Source organism: Staurois parvus, unplaced genomic scaffold (assembly GCF_062004578.1).
Source record: "Staurois parvus isolate SC_StPar_1 unplaced genomic scaffold, SC_StPar_1.0 ptg000089l, whole genome shotgun sequence".
NCBI classification, from domain to species: Eukaryota; Metazoa; Chordata; class Amphibia; order Anura; family Ranidae; genus Staurois; species Staurois parvus.
This window is the reverse complement of record NW_028317885.1, coordinates 658,933-681,594: the sequence shown is the minus strand read 5'-3', so window position 1 is coordinate 681,594 and position 22,662 is coordinate 658,933. Positions and strand designations below refer to the sequence as shown.

At 41.9% G+C, this 22,662-nt stretch overlaps 1 protein-coding gene across 8 annotated transcripts in view; it reads right to left on the bottom strand.

Moving 5' to 3' along the window:
• Positions 1-22,662, bottom strand: part of LOC149468331 (uncharacterized) — a 654,932-nt gene that overhangs the window by 326,877 nt on the left and 305,393 nt on the right. The window lies entirely within an intron of this gene.

Here is a 22,662-nt window from a genome sequence, read left to right as displayed (position 1 = left end):
TGGCCCATTTTTTGCCACTCAAGGACACGCCCTCCGCTCCCGAGACCGCTCAGCTCTTCATCAAAGAAGTAGTGAGGCTCCATGGATTTCCTAGGAACATTGTATCAGACCGAGGAGTCCAATTTACGTCAAGGTTTTGGAGAGCCTTGTGCGAACTGCTAGAGATCAAGTTGTCATTCTCCTCAGCGTACCACCCACAGACGAATGGTCAGACGGAGCAAACCAACCAGACGTTGGAGCAGTACCTCAGGTGCTATACCTCTTTTCTGCAGGACAATTGGTTGGCTCTCTTACCGTTAGCGGAGTTTGCATATAATAACTCAAAACATTCCGCCACCAACCAATCACCATTTTTCGCCAACTATGGGTTCCACCCCACTTTCCTTCCGAATCTGATTCCAGAAAACCCAGTGCCAGCAGCTTGGGATGCGGTAAGCTTTTTCACGTTTAATAACAAATTACTGCAAGAAGCAATAACACGGGCTCAAGAAGATAACAAAAGAGCATTCGATAAAAGGAGAAGAGGGGAATTGACCTTACGCCCAGGAGATCAGGTATGGTTAGCAACAACAAACCTGAGAATGGCCTGTCCATCAAAGAAGCTGGCACCCAAATTCATAGGCCCGTTTCCGGTAAAACGGAAGATCAAAAAGGTAGCTTTCGAACTGGCACTACCTGAATCCTGCCGTATACACCCAGTTTTCCATGTATCTCTGTTAAAACCTGCAACTCCTGATCCATTCCCGGATCGCAGATCAAGCCCTCCAGTAGCCTTGGACATTGACGGGGAAGAAGAGTTCGAGGTAGAGGCAATCTTGGATTGCAGGAGGAGAGGAGGTCAGATTTAATACCTGATCAAATGGAAAGGCTACGGGCCAGACGAGAATTCATGGGAACCAGCTCAGAATGTCCACTCTCCCAGATTAATCCATGAGTTTCAGCGCAACCATCCACAAAGGAGATGTCGCTTGGGCATCCGGAGGCTGCCCGTAGGGGGGGGGGGGGGCAATGTCAGGGATCCCGGCCGCTCAGCGGTGCGCGCATGCGCAGATCGCTGACTCGTCCGAGCTGGCGAGCACAGAGTTCTCGGCGATCGCGGAGCCGGCCGCGCATGCGCACTAGCGATCGCAGCCGCACCAATGAGAGCACAGGGCGCCCTATATAAACCTGCCCTGTGCATCTCAAAATTGCCTGATGGGCTTGTTCCCTGTACCTGAGTTCCTGCTGATCCTGTGTTCCTGGTTTCCTTGTTGCTGACCCAGCCTGCTCCTGATACTGCTGTCTTCTCCTGCCCTGACCCCTGGCTCGTCCTGACTATTCTCTGTCTGACCCTGATTGCCTGACCTCCTGTTACTGAACCCGGCTCGTGACCAGTTATTCTTCTGCCTATTGCTCAGTACTGTTTGCTCTGCTGTTGCCAACCTGGCATGTTTGACTACGCATACCTCTTCACATCTGGCTCTCACCTGCACCACGCCATTTGCACCTGCCTCTACCACAGCTGGAGTTTCTCAGGGGTCGCGACCTGGTCTCAGGCTGCTTCAAGTCCATCCCCACCATCAGGGGCTCTGGTGAAACAGCAGACTGAGGCTTAGACTCCGCGCCCTGGGGAACCCCGGCCAGTGGGCCGCTAGAGGCTACAGCCAGTCGGCTACTGACAATGGGATTAAGGTCTGGGGAGTTTCTTTACCATGCACCCAAAATTTCGATGTTTTGCTCCCCAAGCCACTTAGTTATCACTTTTGCCTTATGGCAAGGTGCTCCATCATGCTGGAAAAGGCATTGTTCCTCACCAAACTGTTCTTTGATGGTTGGGAGAAGTTGTTCTTGGAGGATATTTTTGTACCTTTTTTTATACGTGGCTGTGTTTCTTAAGCAAAATTGTAAGTGAGCCCACTCCGTTGGCTGAGAAGCAACCCCACACATGAATGGTCTCAGGATGCTTTACTGTTGGCATGACACAGGACTGATGGGGGCCCCCACCTTTTCTTCTCCAGACAAGGTTTTTTCCGAATGCCCCAAACAATCGTAAAGGGGATTCATCAGAGAAAATGACTTTACCCCAGTCCTCAGCAGTCCAATCCCTGTTCCTTTTGAAGAATATCAGTCTGCATATCAATATCAAGACACATTTATTGCAATTTTTTTTAATCAAAGACATGTAGCAGAGTACATTTTGGCCAAAATGTATGAAGAAATTTGATTTTTTTTTTAATTCTTTTATTGGACATGTTTTATAGCAGAAAGTGAAAAAAAAGTTTTTGTTTTCTTTTTTAATTTTCAGTCTTTTTTAATTTATATTGCAAAAAAATAAAAAAAACTTAGTGGTTATCAAATACCACCAAAATAAAGCTCTATTTGTGTGAAAAAAATATATTGCATGATAGCGCAATCGCCAATTAATTAACGCAGTGCCGAACTGCAAAAAAAAAAAAATGGTCTGGTCATGAAGGGGGTAAAATCTTCAGGAGCTCAAGTGGTCAAAAACTATGGGCTGCATTTAGATCAGTAAAAATAAGTGACATTTTTTGCTAACTGTGTGCAAGAGCCCTAAGGCTTAGTTTACACATGCAGTTGGGGGGGTAGTAAAAAAATAGGCAGTTGAGTGAAAGGATCTAGATAACTTCCATTTTGTATTATGTACGCCATTTTAAGTGTTAAGTATTAAGTTAGTTTTTGTAGAGATATTAGAAGTTTAATGAAACTGTTTTTGGTTGTTCAAGGATGTATCAACAGAAGCTAACACGACCCTGACAATGTCTTTGTCTGTCTGTTTTCTCTAAAAGTTAGCAAAAACAATTTGTACCAAGAAATGTATATGTCATGTTTCATGTAGTTAGCTCATGATGGAAAGTTACAAGTTACAGTTTTGAAACTCGCTCCCCCCCCTCCCTTATTATTATCTGCAGTCTATATAATCTTATTAATGTCTAATAAACTTTGAACATCTCTGAACATAAGCTGTCGTGATTTCCGTGTTCAAGGGGTGTTCCCAGAATTCTGCTGATAAACCAGGAATCTCTCCACAGACCGGGGGTCTCTGAGGGGAAAAGAAAATCATTCCTTTCAGCTGGGGGCTCGTCCGGGATGACCACCCACCTCACTTGGTAAGTAAACCTTTTGTCTTTTTATGACTAAAAGCTCTTTCTTGCCCTGTGTTGAGGGAAGGTCTTGAATCATTCTGTATTGTCTATATAGACCCGTGATAACCTGTAGCTGCTTTTGGTAAAGCAGACTTAACTCTTTGGTAAGAGTTACAAAATAGTGCACTATAATATAAAAAAAGGTGTTTTGGTAAACACAGTTCTCTGAAAGAACACACAGTTTTTGGTAAAACAGTGAAGAGATAACTTTTGGGAAGTTATCAAGAGGTTAATAAGTCTGTGGAGCAGATTCTGGTTTATCTGTCTTTTGCTTTTTCTTTCTGTTGCGTAGAAGTATAAGATAATTTGTTGTGTGGAACAAAATAAGATTTTAAGCTAAAATTGTTTTATCCACTGTCTAAATATGGGTCAAGGAGGTAGTTACCCACCAGGTCACCAAGAAAAGGGAGAAAATTGTAAGGATTATGTTGCTAGAGTTTGTGGATCGGACTATTATTTAATAAATCCCTGGGTGGATTGTATGGCAGGCTGGACAGAAGCTATGGGGAGTACAGACCCATTCCCAAGAAAGGGGGCAAATGATCCTTTTCATACAGACATGATTAAGGGATTATGTTTGGGGGACAAACAAGCCTTTCCTTGGTATGAGGGGGACCCACAATGGGACCAAGCTTATATGAAGAAAGGGGGAGAAAACTGGTTAAAATGGTCACCGTATTGGGTTGATAATAGCAAGGGAAAGTTCAATTTGATTTTCTCTTTAAAACAAAAGAGGAAAATGAAATTGGATACATTAAAAATATGCCAGGAAAAGCATCAATCTGAAAAGACATGCAGACCCAAGATTGGACTGAAAACAGTTCAGACACCAACCCCACCCCCTCCGTATAATATATATCCTTCATTAAGTGGTTTTAAAAATGCTGCTGATGATGATTTTTTGATTAGTTTGGGGATGATTACTCCCCAGCCTAATGCCCCTCCAGCCCCTGCTCCTGTCTCTGCAGCTCCAGCTCCTGCCCCTGCCCCTGTCCCTGCGCCACTTCCCGTCCCGGATCTACAACCAATACAGCCAGGCCCCTCCACTAGACCCAAACAGATCATTAGTATAAAATCACCAGAGGAGGGTAGCCAAGTTCAAGGCATCCTTACAGAGAATAATGACAACGAAGGAGAGTTGGAATACGAAGAACAGGGACAGGTAAATATAATAAAATTACAGAAAAAGGATGGTCAATGGAGAAGAAGTGACACCAGTCATAGAAAGGGCAGAGAGGTGGAGGAATTTAGAATGCAGCTTAGATCCATGGATAAGAAACAAGAGGGAAAAAGAGAAGATGAGGGGGCCGTAGGAGGAAAGGAGTTGGCTATATTGACACTACCTTTTCTCACAGCAGGAGAACTAATTCTAAAAAAACCCATAGAATTAGAAGATATTAATAAGATTGTTAAACATTGTCCCAAGCCTACAGTATCTCCTGGAGGTACACTTGCTTATTTAAAAAAGGCATGTTTAGGAAGAAATTACACGCAGGAAGATATGAGATTGATCATTGATGGTATTCTGGGAAATAATCCAGCTTGGGATTGGATAAATGTAAAAAGCATTAGTCACATAGAACCAAGTAATACACAGGCTACTGCCTATAAACTGAAATACCACAGAAGACAGAGAAGTGGGAGGAGCTTGACACAGAATTAAAAAGGGTTTTCAAGAATAAGGCTTCCCTCCCTATTGCTACAGCATGTAAACAGAAGGTAGAAGAAACGGTTTCTCCTTACAACACACCTATCAATTCTGTTAAGAAGCCGGATGGCTCTTACAGGTTTGTACAAGATTTGAGGGCCATAAATAATTTGGTGGTTCCATTAGCCCCAATAGTGCCTGACGTGCCATCACTCCTCACCTCCATTCCGTCCAATGCAGAATACTTTACAGTGATTGATTTAACAAATGCATTTTTTTTGGTTCCTGTGGACCACCAGACAAGGGCACTATTTGTATTTATATTCTGAAAATTGCCAGATGAGCTGGTGTAGAATTCCTAGGGCTATGTAGATTTGTTTGCAGTCTACTCACTTGCCCTCCAGACCACACTGAGGTCCTGGACCCCTCCCAATGGTTCGGTCCTCATTATATATGTGGATGACCTATTGATTTGTAGTTCAAGTCAGGAGGCCAGTCAGGAGGATAGTTGGTCTTTGTTAGAATGGTTGTCAGGGAATTGTCACAAAGCATCTAAAAAGAAATTGCAATGGTGCCAAAAACAGGTTGAATACCTTGGTTTTATTCTAAGTCATGGTGAGAGGAATGTCAGTCACAAAAGAGCTGCGGCTCTCGTGGGTCTGCCCCGCCCACAAACAAAAAAGGACATGCTAACTTTTCTTGGTATGATTGGTTACTGCCGCCAATGGATACCTGATTGTTCATTCTATGATCACACTCTGAGGTCTGCCACACTTTCAGAATCACCTGACATTCTCACATGGTCAAATGACATGGTTGATGCCTTTGTGTACTTGAAGAATGCTATGGTAACGGCCCCTGGTCTTGGATTACCTGACTATAAGAAAATGTTTCATCTGTATGCTAGGGAAAATTGTACAACCATAGCGGGGGTCCTGGCTCAGGAACATGGAGGCAAGCTCCGCCCTGTAGTTTTTTTTTCCAAAGTAGTGCCAACTCAGGTTCAGGGCATGCCTGCTTGTCTGAGAGTTTTTGCATTCTGCGTAATGGTGGTAGAAATGGTTATTTCTTTCACATTGGGATATGAAACTACCCTACACACCACACACCAAGTGTCCTTACTACTGAAAAACATACACACTCAACACATGTCAGCACAAAGGTTGAGCGGATATGAAGTGATTCTTCTATCTGATCCCAACTTGATTATTAAATATTCTTCAGCAAATTCAGGTCCTACTCCAATTTTGAATGCCCTACTGGGGCTAAAGGGGGAACAGGATGAAGTGGCACCAGAACACAATTGTATAACCCACATACAGCAAGACACTTCCCCTAGGTCCGACATGTCAGCTGTGGCTTTTGATGGGGCCCCAAATGTGTTTGTTGATGGTTCATGTTCTAGGCCAAATGATAGTACTTACCATGCAGGATACGGCATTGTGCAACTTCCTGACAAAATACTCGAGGCAAAGCCAATTCCATATCAGTCAGCCCAAGCAGCCGAACTGATTGCCCTTACAAGAGCATGTCAATTATTTGCAGGACAGGATGTCAACATTTACACAGACTCCAAGTACGCCCATGGTGCTGTACATGATTTTGGGGTCATTTGGGAGAGAAGAGGATTCATTGCTGCTGATGGCAAAACCATATCTCACTCTTCTTTGATATCTGATCTACTCAAAGCCATACAGTTACCAAAAACATTAGCCATTCTACATTGCAGGGCACATACAAATCACAGAGATCATATTGCCAAAGGAAATGCATTAGCAGATAAGGTAGCAAAAGAAGCCGCATTACAACAGGTGGCCAGTGAGCAGATGCCTTTGCTCACTTCAGGCATCACAACCACCCCACATGACCAGATGTATGCAGATTTACAAAAATTTGCTACAAAAGTCGATTTAGCAGACTGGGATGGTTCTGGAGCACAACTAGATCCAGCTTCTGGTCTAGTGTGCTTAGAGGGGAAACCATGCATTCCCATGTCAAGTGCCCCATTGTTCATTGCACAGTACCACGGTCTAGGACATAGAGGATGGAAAACAACATGTGAAACATTATTGCAGGATTTTTACATTACAGGTTTATCTAGGTTGGTGAAAGAATATGTTTCTAGGTGCATTACATGTATAAGGAACAATCCACAGAACCCAAAGAAATCACAACACCAGCATCTAGTGTACCCAACTACACCTTTCACCCATTTACAAATAGATTTTACCCATATGCCAAAAACAGGACAGAGGCAAGAGTTTTTGTTGGTAATGGTGGATATGTTCAGCAGATGGGTGGAAGCATTTGTCACTAATAAAGAAGATGCGCAAACTGTAGTCAGAATTCTCACACAGGAGATAATACCCAGATGGGGATGTCCGCTGCAGATAAATTCTGATAACGGACCAGCCTTTGTGGCCAAGGTATGTCAAGATTTGGTAAAGGTACTTAAGATAGATTGGAAGTTTCATATTCCCTATCATCCTCAAAGTTCGGGTATAGTAGAAAGGATGAACAGGACGATTAAGGATAAGTTGAGGAAGGCCACTGGAGGAACCTATACCCACTGGAAGAAGATTTTACCTGCAATTCTAGCAGAGGTAAGAATGACACCTAATAAGACTACAGGGTTATCTCCTTTTGAAATATTAATGGGAAGACCGTTCCCCACTCCTTGGGCTAGACAGCCACTTATGTTAGAAAGAGGGGACCTTGACCTGGTACAACAAGAATATGTGAAAAAATTGATTCAAACTTTAGATCAGATTGAAAGAAATGTTGCTCGCACCTCTCCTTTATCTTTTCAGGAAGCAACACACCCTTTCCAAGTGGGAGATGTCGTAGTGGTCCGCCAACTCGCTAAAGACAAGAAGCAAGGCTACCCCTTTGGACCACCTACTACGGTGATAGCGGTTACCAGAACGGCTGTTCTGGTGGAGAATTCCCAGTCCTGGATCCATGCTAGTCGAGTGAAGAAGGTGAACCAAACACCTGAGAAATACGAAACGGAAAAAGGAGGTGAAGGACAAGTAGAAAATCTTCGAAGAGCGGGTGAAGTCGGTGAAAAAGACCCTGAAGATGACATTCCTTACTGCCCCTCATGGTGCTTTGAAACTCTGGGTCCTATTGGGCACACTGACTGTGCTCTTTTTCCTGCCAGTATGGATCCTAACTAACTGTATTTATCACCCTGAGGACTTGGGCCTAATAAAAGGTATCTGTGGTCAAGGACTAGTTTTAAATGAGACCCAGATAGCCAAAAGGGAAAGAAAGTCAAAAAGAAGTTTTGAAGAGAACAATCCTTTTTCAGGAAAAATGTTGATGATGCAGTTTAAATATGCTTATGCTCAAAAGTCAGGTTATGATAAATGTTGGATATGTAGTAAGTTACATCCTAGCACATATGAAATTCCTCTTCTGGCCGCTCCAGTCAAAATATTGGTTTGACCAATATTACTTCTAATGCCACCATATCTTTTCCAACTCTGGGAGTCACTCAACTCCCCGATTGGTGTTTTAGACTGGGGAATACTTCTCACAAGGGAAGGGGAATGTGCTCTCAGTCCATATTAAACATATCTGATCCTGGAAGGAGGGATGGAACTTCTTCGGTGAAACTCTGGCAAGTAAATGGTAAAACCCTGAATGAAAGTTTAGAAGGGATACAAGATAATGTGGGGAAAACTATGTTTGGAAAACTTCTTTTTTATTTCACACTTGTTGTCACCCCTGAATTTCATTCTGCAATACAAAAATTGCCGATCTCCTTGGGAAACAATACCTATATCTGTTGTGGTAAGATCTGTTACCCTTGGATACCGAGTAATGTCCAGGGCTGGTGCTATGTAGCCCAATTAGTGCCAATTATGGCAGCTATAGACCAAAAGGAACACCAGGTAAAAGCCAGTACATATCCAAAACACCAACTAACTCTGAGACAGAGAAGGGAAACCAAACAAGAAAAGGTAAATCTATTCTCTACAGGGGATAAGGTTTGGTCATGGTTTCCTACTTACACTGGATGGGGAATAACACTCATGAACAAAATAAATAATTACACAAACATTATTGATGACATACTGGAGAGGAACTCTAAGGACATAGGGTTGCTAAATACTGAGACCAGAGCTATTAGAAAACAGCTGGAGATGCAAGAATTAGCTATTGAAAGTATGAGTGCTGCTCTGACAGGTTTGTGTGAGATGACAGAGGATTATGAATGTTGTACTTGGATATATAATACCACAATGACTGTTCCAGATTATTATGAAATAATAAAGCAACACAGGGAACAGGTAGATGGTTTGATGGAAGAAGCTAGAGCTATAGGAAAAGATGGATGGACTCCTTTTGATTGGTTAGGATCAGGATTTGGTTCCATCTTTTCATGGATGAAAGGTATCGCTGTAAGCATAGTCATGATATTGTTTTTTGTTTTATCTTTATATCTATGTTTTAAATGCTCATTATATTGCATTGCTAGAGCTACCAAGCCGCAGAATACAAATGAAGGTTATCTAGCTATGTACAAAAAGATGAATGAAGTAAAGAATTGAGATCATGTTCATGATCTTAGAGGGGATTGAAAGGATCTAGATAACTTCCATTTTGTATTATGTACGCCATTTTAAGTGTTAAGTATTAAGTTAGTTTTTGTAGAGATATTAGAAGTTTAATGAAACTGTTTTTGGTTGTTCAAGGATGTATCAACAGAAGCTAACACGACCCTGACAATGTCTTTGTCTGTCTGTTTTCTCTAAAAGTTAGCCAAAACAATTTGTACCAAGAAATGTATATGTCATGTTTCATGTAGTTAGCTCATGATGGAAAGTTACAAGTTACAGTTTTGAAACTCGCTCCCCCCCCTCCCTTATTATTATCTGCAGTCTATATAATCTTATTAATGTCTAATAAACTTTGAACATCTCTGAACATAAGCTGTCGTGATTTCCGTGTTCAAGGGGTGTTCCCAGAATTCTGCTGATAAACCAGGAATCTCTCCACAGACCGGGGGTCTCTGAGGGGAAAAGAAAATCATTCCTTTCAGCGAGGAGCGCCCCCTTCAATTTATTGGGTCCTGTTTACCATGGTACTACCTGCTGAACACAACCTGTGGCTGTGGTAACTTGCACCTGCCCGGTCTGGGGAGAGTAAAACTGAATTGGCCCATGAAAGCCAAGGCATAAGGCTACATTCACACGGGCGACTAGCCCTGGTGCAATATACAGAGGCAGGATGTGGCTGTGTCCAGCAGCAATCATTGCAGGTAATTACTGGCTGTGTGGACAGCCATTGCTAATTGCAGCTGCTGGTGCCCTGTCATTAACCCCCCGGTCACATCAAAGCCGATTTTGAAATCGTGAGTCCCTTTCCTCAGAGCTACTGAGCAGCCTCTGGTGCAGATGTGTATGGATGATGGGAGCCTTGCTGGTGATGGGCTCAGTAGCTCTGAGGAGAGGGACTCGTCCCCGAAGCGCGTCAACCATTTGACCGCACTGACAGTTGGATCACCTTGCTTGCAGTTCTGGCCATCGTCATTATGCAAATGCTCTTTAGATACATGCTTGGTCTGTGGGTATGTTTTTACCTTTCATACCTTTCAATAAACCTTGGATAATGCACTAGGTGTGTGCGCCACCTCTTTATTCTTTATCTAGTGGCTGATCTCCCCGTCTGAGGAGGGCTGCACCCCTGAAGCATTTCCTTTGGTTGTCGCTGTACTGGTTCCCTTGGCTTCCCGTTAGGCTGTGCATTTCCTGAGGCCCTGGAGAGTACACGCGATATCCGATTTAGTGCATGGACTACTTTAGAAATCAGTGTGGCTCTGACCAATTCGGAACTGCACCGATATGACCGCTCTAACAGCAGACAATAGGGTGCAACTTGGCATATGATTTGCAAGTCGCCTGGCATCCAAATCGCACCCAATGTGATCGGGGTGTAAGGCTAATTTCACACTAATGCATAGCAAAAATGCATATGCATTTTTGGTGTGTTTTTACTGCATTTGCAGTGCATTTTTTACAGAACATATGACTCAAAAACAGCAACAAAAATACAACAAGGGTGCATTTTTGATGCGTTTTTGCAACGTTTGCCATTCATTTCAATGGGGAGGTGCATTATTGGTGCATTTTTTCCTGCACCAAACCTGCACCACAAATGCAGCGGACCTGCAACAGATCAGTGTGAAGACTTCCATAGGATTATAAGTTTACACGTTTTTCTTCCACTTTTTTAACGCAAAAGTGGAAGAAAAACGGATCAGTGTGAAAGAAGCCTTTACCCCAGGTTCACACCTAAGCATTTTCTGCAGCGTTTTGCAGAAATGCAGTACAGTACATTTAACATGATTTCCTATTGGACATGTTCACATCTGTGCGTTTTCAGGGACATTTTTTAACGCAAAAAGTTGTGTTTTTGGTTTTATAGACTTCAATGGAAATGCTGCAGAAAAGCATGCGCTGCGTTTTTGATACATTTTGCGTTTTAAATCTGCCTAGCAACAATAATTTTTTTTTTAAAAAAACAAGCAAAACACAACACAAAACACAATGCAAAAATGGCTCAAACACAACCTGCATAGGTGTGAAGCTAGCCTAAGTGTACAGGGCTTTGTGGCTGCAGCTAGCTGCTCACAGGTGGCAGAAATCGCTGCAGAAATCGGTGGATGTTGGCCTCTGTCAATTGTACCGCTGTTTTAGGAGTCTTAGGAGCTTCCTTTTCCACCAGCTGCGCCCCCTACTGTATGATATGGGAACTACAGGCCAGTGATAAGATGACACAAGGCTGGATTCCAGGCATTGATGTGTGGCCATCTGTGCTTTGCCACTCAATATGATCGTCAGGAAATGAGGACACAGGATAAAGGTTTCCTAATTGATGCAATACACATTGTGCAATAAAGGAAGTTAATCCCTATTAAAATTCGGTGTTACACTCGAAATACGAGTTATAGGCCTGCACTGGGTCACATTCATTGTCCTAGGTCTGCCTTGGCTGCCTGTACTCCTCAGAATCCAGTTCAAAGTACTGATACGATCACCTAAACCTGCTGGTTGCCATTTTAAGAATCTTTTGTATCAAATGTTTAATACAAAAAAACACATAACACTGTGAAACAGAGTCCTAAACTAACCATCCACCATGCAATCTGATTGTAGGCTTTCCTTTAGATCTACCATCAATTCTAGAGCAAGGACCTGATTAATTGATACTAATTAAATGGATTGTTTAGCTTTGTCCTCCTATCAGGCCTGGTTCACACCTATGCAGTTTCCCTTTGATCTGTTTCTGCAGTGCTTTTTGCAATGCGTTTTGCATTTTTGTACATGTGTTTGTATTTTTTTTCTATTCTTTTATTGCCATCTGCACGAATATATACAGCATAACAGGTCTGTATAAAAACAATTTCTGGTGCAAAACCTTTGAAGAAATATACAGAAAAGAACAAAAGTGAGTCCGTAAATATTATCCAGTTCTTCCAAGACATTGCACAATGTAACACAACCAAATGGCTAATCAAATGTTGTCTGCAAAGCCATACAGTAAATATAATAAGACGGCTACCACAAGTACATAGAGCAGTTTCACATGTATTATTCTGTGTGCAGCAGTAAGATGTTGCTTCTTAGTAATAGAGATAGTTAAGAAAAAGAAAAATCGTCAGGAAAAGAAAAGGAACACAGAAAGATTGGAATCAGATTTGAAACCAAACTTTGTGGTGTGAACTCCCACACTTCCTCAACCTTTCAACATACTAGGAACACCACAGTATCATGTACCAGTGCATCCAATAATCAAAGACAACAATGGATCATACTCTATACAGTAATTATACCCCTCCAGGACTGTTGTCTACTGTATCCGATGATTCTATCCATCTACACTAAATTCAAAGACATTTTTTAGGCCATCCTCTTGCTTCATATGTCATTTCATATAGTGGGACATTATAATTCACTCTTTTTTCCCAGGCTGCCAAACCGAGGACATCCGTTTGTGTCCAATGTAACACGATCAATTTACACACATCAAAAAATAATCATCTCAAGAAGGTTTGCGTGGCATTATCTATAATATCGTCCTCAATTACCCCCAGGAGGCAAGTAAGTGGGCTACAAATATTTGGTAAATCAAACACATCTGCTATAAATTGGGTGACGTGAGCACATTGGTCAGACCATAGCACACTCCCAGACCATATGCAGGAATGATCCCCCAGCCCTGGTTCACACTGATGCAGTGCGGAATTCGCAGCATTTTCTGTGCGAATTCCGCACCGCATCAGAATCGCACCCCGTTCATGCGAACTGCTGCTGGTGTGTATGTTACGTTAACAACACCCCAAAAGCGGTCCAAAAAACGCGGTGCAATGTGCAGAATTGGATCACATAGGTGTGATTACCCATCCGATTCTAGTGAGGACCCAAAAAAATGGTCCTGTACCTTTTTGGTGCGGGTGTGGTGCGATTGGAGCCATGCATAATGTATGGCTCCAATCGCACCACACACAAATCGCATGTGATTTGCACAGGAATGCGGTGCGGTACCTGTACGAATCACATGCGATATACACCACATATATGTGAACCCAGGCTAAGTCACTGAACATTTATAACATGTTGCAGAGTCCCTCCTACCCATCTTAAATAATCTTAGTGGCATAGCCAATCAAAGTGCTCTGTTATGGGGCTCTCAGGGTTGGTCGTGGGTAATGGTCGGCATCTCCAGATCTTCATGCTGTAGAGGGGCAGATGGAAGGTCCTGACGGTGCAGTCACATATGACCGAAGCACTTCTGACCATCTTTGAGCTGTCAGATCTGGGACAAGAGCATACCATCTTTCCCTAGTTCTATGGCATTGTCTACGATCTATCAGAATCAGTGCGGAGTAATAGCTAGAGACCAATTTATTATGCTCCGGTCTCAGAAGGAGTGTCTCCAGTCACATGTGCGTTTTTGATGCGTTTTACGGTTTTTATTTTTCTTTCTAACTTTTTGCTGGGCAGATTAAGATGCATCAAAAACGCAACAAAAACACACTACATGCTTTTCTGCAGTGTCTCCATTGAAGTCTATAAAACCAAAAATGCATTTTGCATTTAAAAAAGTCTCTGACCCTCTCCAAAAATCACACCGGGTGAAAACATGAGATGTGAACCTGTCCCCTAGGAAATCATGTTAAAGTGGAGGTCCAGCTGACAAAAAAAGAAAAGTCAGCAGCTACAAAAACTGTAGCTGCTGACTTTTAAAATACAGTAACTTACCTGTCCCTCGGTCCAGCGGTGTCCTCACCACCGCGGGTGTCACCGGCCGCCTTCTCTCCCTGGCGCATCTTCAGTGTGGGCACCCGGCTGTGGCTTGCGGCTTCACAGCCAGGTGCCCACTGTGCATGCGTGAGTAGCGCTGCACTTTGTGAATGGTCCCGTAGTCTTCTGGGACCTGTCACGTGTTCCAGAAGAATATGGGGAGGGAGGACAACTTCCACTTCCCACTTCTGATTGCCAAGGCGATCACGGCGGTAGTGGGAGCGGGTACCTGACAAATTTGGGTACCCGCTCCCCATGGTGCCAATCCTTAATGGGGAGCGGGGGGACGACGACAAAGCATTAAAGCGTAACTTCCCCTTTTGGGTGAAACTCCGCTTTAAATAGATGGCTGTGCATTTCTGCAAAATGCAGTAGAAAATGCATAGGTGTGAACTTAGACTTACATAGTTTTGGTCACTCAGGAGATTGTACAATTAGATTGTTTAGTGTATGGCCAACTTTAGGGTGTGGTGTGCAAACAATAAAAACTGTCATGTGCCAAGGAAAAATTCTGTCTGGGAAAATGTAGTCCATTTACCAACTGCAGATTAAGGCTCCGTTCACACTAATGTGTTCTTTAGCGCTTTTTGCAGAAACGCACTATAATCCATTTAACATGGTTTCCTATGGAACATGTTTACAGCTATGTTTTTTTGAGCTGCTGCATTTCGGAAAGCGTCACAGACTTTTTCAAAGCAAAAAGCAGCATTTTTGCTACAATAGACTTCAATGGAGAAGCTGCTGAAGTGCACAGTAGTGCATTTTTGCCGCATTTTCCATGTTTATTCTGCCCAGCAACAACAAAAATTAACTTTAACAAAAAGCTGAACAAAATGCAAAATGCGTCAAACACGCGTTGAGAAAAATGCAAACCAAAACTGCAAAAAGCACTGGAGAAAGCATCAAATGCCAATATATATGTGAACCAAGCCTAAGCAAACAGACTGTGACTGCTGTCAGAAGCTGGCCATACACTATTTGATTTTTCCTTTTTTTTTTTTTAATCCAGACAACTTTTATTGTCAATATAATAGAGAAAATGGAACAGTACTTACAGAATCCAGAATGACATTACTGCAACAGTAGGATTACACATAAAAAGAACAATGTGGATATGCAGATCCCGTAATAAACAGAATAACAGAAATGGTAGTCAAACAAAACAGAGACCACAATGATCCAAAACGGTCTTGACAATATCTTGCTTTTTTCTTTTTACGTCTTATTCCTTCCTGACCAGATGTAAACAGAAATTGGGAAAAAGAACAAAGCCCAAAACGTGTCTTCAAACAATTAAAAAAAACCCCACATCAACAACCTCTGGTTCACCCAAGACGTCTCATCAAAAAGAATGGGAGATGCACATGAATTCCCCCAGGGGGAGGAGTGGAGCCACACACCTGGTATAAAATGTCACACCTGCAGAAGTCGGTCCAATATCAATTGAGGAGGGGGCCAGCCCATGTCACTATTAGATTTTTGAAAGAATGTTCATATAAACAGTCATTCCAAATTTTTCAGTACATTTGATGGTTTGATGAATGTCGTTCGAAAATTGAATTTGATTTTAACATTTGATTTTGAAACATATGTTATTTCCCAAATGAAGACCACATACACTGTTGCAAATTTGTTCATTTGGGAAAAACTTTCCATCCAGCTCCTTCGAATTTTCTTGCCACTGTGGTCAAAAATGAACATTAGTTTGATCCACTAATGACTGGAAAATTGAACAAACATTCTTAAAGTGAAAATGTCTGAATTACATTTTACTACGTATGATAAGATTGAAATGGAGTTGATCTGCCAACCCCCCTGGATGTGTATGTTGACCTGTATTGGATTCCTAAGGGGCTCTGATCACTTGAAACCAAGCAACAGAGCACGCCGGTTTTGCAGAAACGCATCAGGCGGAGTCTTGGTGAGACGTCATCGTGCACTGGCGTGCCGGATGACATCGTGACCGGTTTGTGTACACAAAGAAGTTTATTCCCCTTTATCTGTAAGTGCATTACTTTTAACATAAAAAGATTGTTGTACTTACTGCACTATGAAGCTTCTCCCTATTTGCACTTCACATATGCCTGCTTAACCTCCCTGGCGGTAATCCCGAGTGTGGCTCGGGGTTAATTTACAGTAACCCCGAGCCAAACTCGGGATTAAACTGTAGTGCTTCTCCTGCGATCCCCCGATCCTTACCTTATCCTGCGATCCCACAATGTCCTCCCACTGTGTCCTTTGGCCGATGCCGCCAGCATCCATCTTCCGGGTTCCGTTCCCCGCAAGCGTCGATACGCAGGAAGCGGAACTGGCAGGAGATTAAAAAAAGTAAAAATATGTACACACAATACATTATAATCTGTTAGTATTACATTACTGTATCAAACCATTTCACCTACATTTTGTCCCTAGTGCTTTGTCCTGCGCCCTTCCTGCACTTTTACCGTTCTTTCTGCCTGGAAACTAGAGAACGTCCATGGCATCCAAAAAGCGTCCCTTTAGGGCAAAAGCGGTTTTAGACCAGCTAGAGAACAGCGATAGTGAATTAGAACCACTTGCAGAATTGAGCAATAATGATTCGTTGGGAGTTTCATCATCAGACACTGAAAACAATTCTGCGACTGAGCTCAGTGATGTGCGAACTTGGTGCTCTATATCAAATATCAGTGTTTTTAGTTTGACTACATTATTGAATTAAATGTATTATTATTATTATATTATTTTTTATAATTATTTATTATATTATAATTTATGATTTCGGGTTTCAAACTTTATCATACCCGGGATGTTTAGTAGACTTTTGTTTGGACAGATTTAAGTGAGTTATTCCTAAGAATTACAGGCCTACAATAAAAAAAAACAAGATATTTCCATGTAAAACAATGTACCGCTTTGACATTCAAAAATATTGATTAGTTTAACCGCCAGGGAGGTTAATGAGTGATCAGCTTATTCCATCTCTATCATTTGAGATCCACTTTATCTGGTAAGAGGCCATTCTCTTTCCCTTTGAGGAGCACTTTTCCAGCACTGGAGCACTTTTTTGAAGTGGAGGTTTATCAACACTGAGCACTTTCTTCACTACGTGGATTCCATATGGATCACATGAACCTTTTGAGTTGCTTTTAAATGCTACAAATGTTACATTTTATATTTTTTCAGTGTGTCAATTTATACTATTATTCATAATTGGTGATTTGCATACGTTTCACACAACTTTAAAGGGACAGCACACTTTTTTGATTATACAACAGAGAGAAAAAGATATTGGGGGATCCAGAAGACCCCCTAAAGAAAGAGGTTTTGAAAGAGAACCAACAGCTTTATTAAATTCACAAAAATATAATAGACCTATTAGGCCAACAGATCCTCCATTTACATTAAAATGAGGTATGATAACGTTATCACCTTAAAATGACCCGGGCCACACACAGTAACAAATTAATCGCTAAACAACTACCCTCCGTCTTAAATGAGCAAAGTTGATGAGTCAATTCTATCCAGAGTCTCATATATCGGGAACACACGTATTCAGCCACATAGGCAGGGAACTGAGCTCTGGGAAATGGACTCACCAAACAAAAAAGTCTGAAAGTGAAAGGCTTCTTTGCCCTCAAGTTAGAGAGGTGATTTTATACTTCAATATTTTTACTGAAAGATTGGTATACAACAGTATACATAGAACTAGAGACAATATGCACCGACACGGTGAGATGAAGTATATAAACATATACTTAGAACATAACAGCACATGAGAAATATAGAAAAGATATCCCTAGTCAACCACATTGTATACAAAGGACACCATCACCACCAGATGGGAAATTTTACATCTATCATTGAACATAGGCACCAAAGTGCCATAAAGATTTACCAAAAGTATCAAAGACCAATTCAGAGAAAGAAAAGAAATAAGGATTAAGACTAGAAAAGTCAGAAAAAGGCGCTTGGGAACCAGATACCAACGAAGTAGCATTTAATCGAGATCTTTGATAAAGAATGGGCTACATCTCGCCAAGTATCCAAGTCTAATGAGCTATTCAAATCCCGTTCCCATTGAGTCATATAAGATAATTTAGTCAACAAGGGAAGCACAGACAATGGATAAACGACCCCTCATCATCCCAGTTGCTCCACAGGAGACCTCCAACGGACTGAGTGTGCAAGGTTCTGTGATTAATTTGAGTTTAATACCGATAAATGAGATAAGTTGATAATAATGAAATAATTCCCCAGGAGGTAATTGATATTTTGTCAAGAAACATTGGAGAGAACGGGGGCGAAGCCCATCCAGGTACGCAGCAACCCCTTATTTATCCACCATTGAAACACCGACGGTGATAAGCCAGGTATAAACTCGGGATTTGAAAAAAATGGAGCTAGTGGAGTATGTTGGGAGAATAAATGTTTACGAGCTCACCATCTATCCCACACCGTTAATGAATAGGACAACGTAGGACACAGAACAGGAGGACGCAAGCGACTGGGAAGCCACATAAGAGCCCCAACAGCGTAAGGATAGCAAGATAAGGCCTCAATGCCAACCCACTGGGGGACATAACTCCTGGCCGTAGTACACGATAATTGTGCTATCTGAGCCGCCTGAAAATAGGCAAAAAGATTAGGAAGTCCCAAACCGCCATGCTTCTTTAGAGAGGTGACTTTAATATGGAGTTATTGAAGAAAGAAAAGACTTGGATTTTTAAAATAAAAACTTTGGCACCCCTCGGGTTAAATAATGAAATGAGTTTAAAGGTCTTTCTAGAGCCATGATGGTCACTATTCCCTTTAATTGAAATTTTTCCCCCCTTTTAATGTTCTTTGAATTACCACTGTCTGTGCCATTGATAATTGGGTTCTGTTCTATGAATAACTATAGAAAAAGTGGACCCCGTTTAATATATTGAATTAACATGCAATTATAGTACCACCGTGGATGTTTAAAATTGCTTTATATTGATTTCCACCTATTACTTTTAAAAGTAATGGTTTGTCTGAGACATAGAGGTGCTGTCCTTTAAACTGGGACCACCCCTGGCCATTTTAAGTGGCTGAACGGGATGTCTTTCCCTTTAAAAGGCCGGGAGCACGTTTGTCCCGACGTCCTGACAAAGCTCAGGGTCACGTGGGCGAAACGCGTTGACGTAGGCAGCGTCAGCTAGTCCCTGGGCCACACCTACACAGGTGGTCATGTGTGGATCCGCCTCATGCTGATTCAAGCATGGCGGTAACGTATACGCCACCTCCGCTACACTACCTAAGACTACAGCTTTGAGCCTTTACAACCAGAGGGTCATCTATTGTAACCCGGCGGGGTTTTCGGAGGCTGTCACGGTCTGCTCACTCGGATGACATTAAAACCATCATTTAATCTGCCAACCATGTGAAGATCGTTACATTGTCACTAGATGCCCATATCGTTTAGAGTGGTGAGAGCCTGCGGGCACGTTTTATGCGGCAGCTGCCGTTTCAATGCAACTAGCTCTACACCTCTTGTATGCTTTAACCACTTCCCATCCGGCTCATGTATATAAATGGCCAGACAGAAGCAGTGCAGGGGTGGGTTGCCGTTCATAAACGGAGCCCGCCACTTTCAGCCTGGGTGCGCTCCCTGGGACACAGTGAAACACCGATTGCTGTACAGGACCTCTGTGTGAGGTTCCGATCATGTGATCACTGATTGGCCAATCAGTGATCAAATGAATAGTAGTAAGCAAGATGTCACTTCTAACATCATTGCTTACTACGTGTGAAGTCTGTGAATGATCACAGAGATCACATGGTACAAGGCTATTCACAAAAGCCTTATATCATGTGACAAGCTGCGACCAATTACAGATCACACAGTATTTCTCAATGGCACAAGAAATGCAGCCAGACAGAAGGAGAAATGATTGCTTTTACAGCCTTTATGAGTGTAAAAGCAATCAGTGTAATGAAAAAGAAAAAAAAAAAAAAAAAAAAAATCTTCATCCCCCCCCAAAAGTACAGTATCACTATGGTGACGGTATGTTAAAAAAAAAAAAAACATAAATGATAATAATATAATTTACTAAAAAGATAACTGAATAAATTTTGCCCAAGATTATTTATTTGCAAAAGGTTATAACAAAAACACATTTAAAAAATTTTTGGGACTTTTTCATTTATATAGCAAAAAAAAAAAAAATCCCAGTGGTACAGTGTTGCATGACCGTGCAATTGTCATTCAAAGTGTTATTGAAAAATGATTGCTTTTACAGCCTTTATGGGTGTAAAAGCAATCAATGTAAAAAAAAAAATCTTCATCACCCCCCACAAGTAGTGACAGTGACATGGTGACACTGTACTGCTAGGGTGACCGTATGTTAAAAAAACAAAAAAAAAAACAAATGATAATATAAAAAAATAAACTAAAAATTTAAAAAACATTTTGAAAAATTATAATTCTTGGTTATAAACTAATTTGGATTATTTTTTCAAAATTTTTGGACTTTTTCATTTATATAGCAAAAAAAAATAAAAATCCCAGTGGTGAATAAATACCACCAAAATAAAGTTTTATCTGTCTCGAAAAAATGCTAAAAAATGTATATGGGTACAGTGTTGCACGACCGCTTGCTGGTGTTGGTACCACTGGGAGCAAAGGCGCTCCATCGTTCGTGCCATTGGGAGCAACGGCGCCCCATCGGTCGTGCCTCCGGGAGCAACGGTGCCCCATCGGTCGTGCCTCCAGGAGCAACGGTGCCCCATCGGTTATGTCACTGGGAGCAACGGCGCCCCATCGGTTGTGTCACTGGGAGCAACGGCGCCCCATTGTTCCTGTCACTGGGAGCAACGGCGCCCCATCGTTCCTGTCACTGGGAAGGAGGAAACCAAAATTGTAGAAAATGTGGAGGACCAATCTAGGCGAGTGCATGAACGCACAGTCCCTCCACACATCAATTGGTGCCGGCCACATTCCGTGATTGTAGCACTGGAGGAACATGAAAGTAAGTTGGCAGCACTTCAATGATTTTGCAGATAAAGCATTTATTGGTATGCAATACAAACATGACAGCGCCCTGAATGGACAGAGAACAGTAAATGTGTTTTGATACAGACATTACTGACTAAGTGATGACTAAGCACATGCCTGTGTGAAACGCGTTTACTGCTCTCTGTGTATTGTGGGAGCCGTCATGTTTGTATTGCATTTTTCTTGAAGATTCCAATAAAAGTTTTATCTGCAACATCATTGACGTGCGCCCAACCTACTTTCCTGTTCTTCAAGTCCTTGGAAGGAATTGTGCCCCATCGTTGGTGTCATTGGGAGAGTGTAGGGTTAACTTCTTCATGTTCTATAGTTTGAATGCCATGCCATAGATATATTAATTATCTTTGTAAAAGAGCATATTCCACGCTCTCCTTTTTTTCCAATTTTTCCAGGAAAAAAAAAAACTTTTTCCAGGCCTTCTCATCTCTAGATGTGGCAACAATTCACTGCAATATTTATATTCTTCACCTTACTAGCTTACTAATTGCATCATGATCAGAAGCTGTAAATTGCAAAACACTAAAACAGATTCCCTCCTCCACTTAATGACTGGAGGGACCTGTCATTGCAAAAATGATAACTACATTCACCATAAAGAACTGGCAACTGGATGCTGGGACATGTAGTCCCAAAGAGGGTCATCTTGTGATGTGCTCAGTTTGCACTTCCTGGTCAGAGAGTTGGGGAAGCACTGCTAAACATCTGCAGCCAGCAACGGTGATAACCTCAGTGCAATAAGTGTTTCCTCGTATTTGTAAATTAAATGATTTACCGAGGAGTGTTTTATTTGTGGATTTTAATATATTAAAAAGGCAAAAAAATGGAGACTTTATTACCACTTTAAAAACCAGACAAGACGCAGAGACTGGCCAACAGATTGGAATTTCTATGGTCCTAAGACCTAATGCAAGCATATCAGCAAATGGAGACCATGCAGGTTTAGCTGTACCTATACAATGTGCTGAACCAACTTCCCAATTCTCTTCTACTAGGAGAGAGTGACCCAAGTCTGTCTATGCACACCCATCAAAATGTTACATTTATAAAAAACCACTGACAACCAAAAAGTGAACATTTCTTGTATCAGTGTGCTGGATGGCATAATGTATGTCTACAAGTGGCATGAAATGGGGACTTTAGCCTTCCAGAGACCACAGTGAACTGGTTGCTGAAATTAGCTGGCTGTATCATACAGTACATACACTATATGGCTAAACTCTGCCAAATGATTGAGTCCAGGTGCACAAAGGCAGGTCCATGATGACACCGTTTATGGAGTTTGGTTTGAAATAACTCACGTGGCCAACACAGAATCCTGAATTCAACCCTACTGGCAGGATCACCGCTGGGCTGAACGGAAAAAACAAACAAACTTGTAGTGTGTACCAGGCAGAACTTTCAGTTGCTGGCTTCAAAACAAAAAAGTATACATCGTCTGGGTGTTTACTATAGTAAGCAGTCACAGTCTGAGAAGAAAATCCTGTCCCCTGCCCATATCTTGCAGAGAAGGACCCTTGCTCTTTCTGTGGAAGCAGCGGTTGT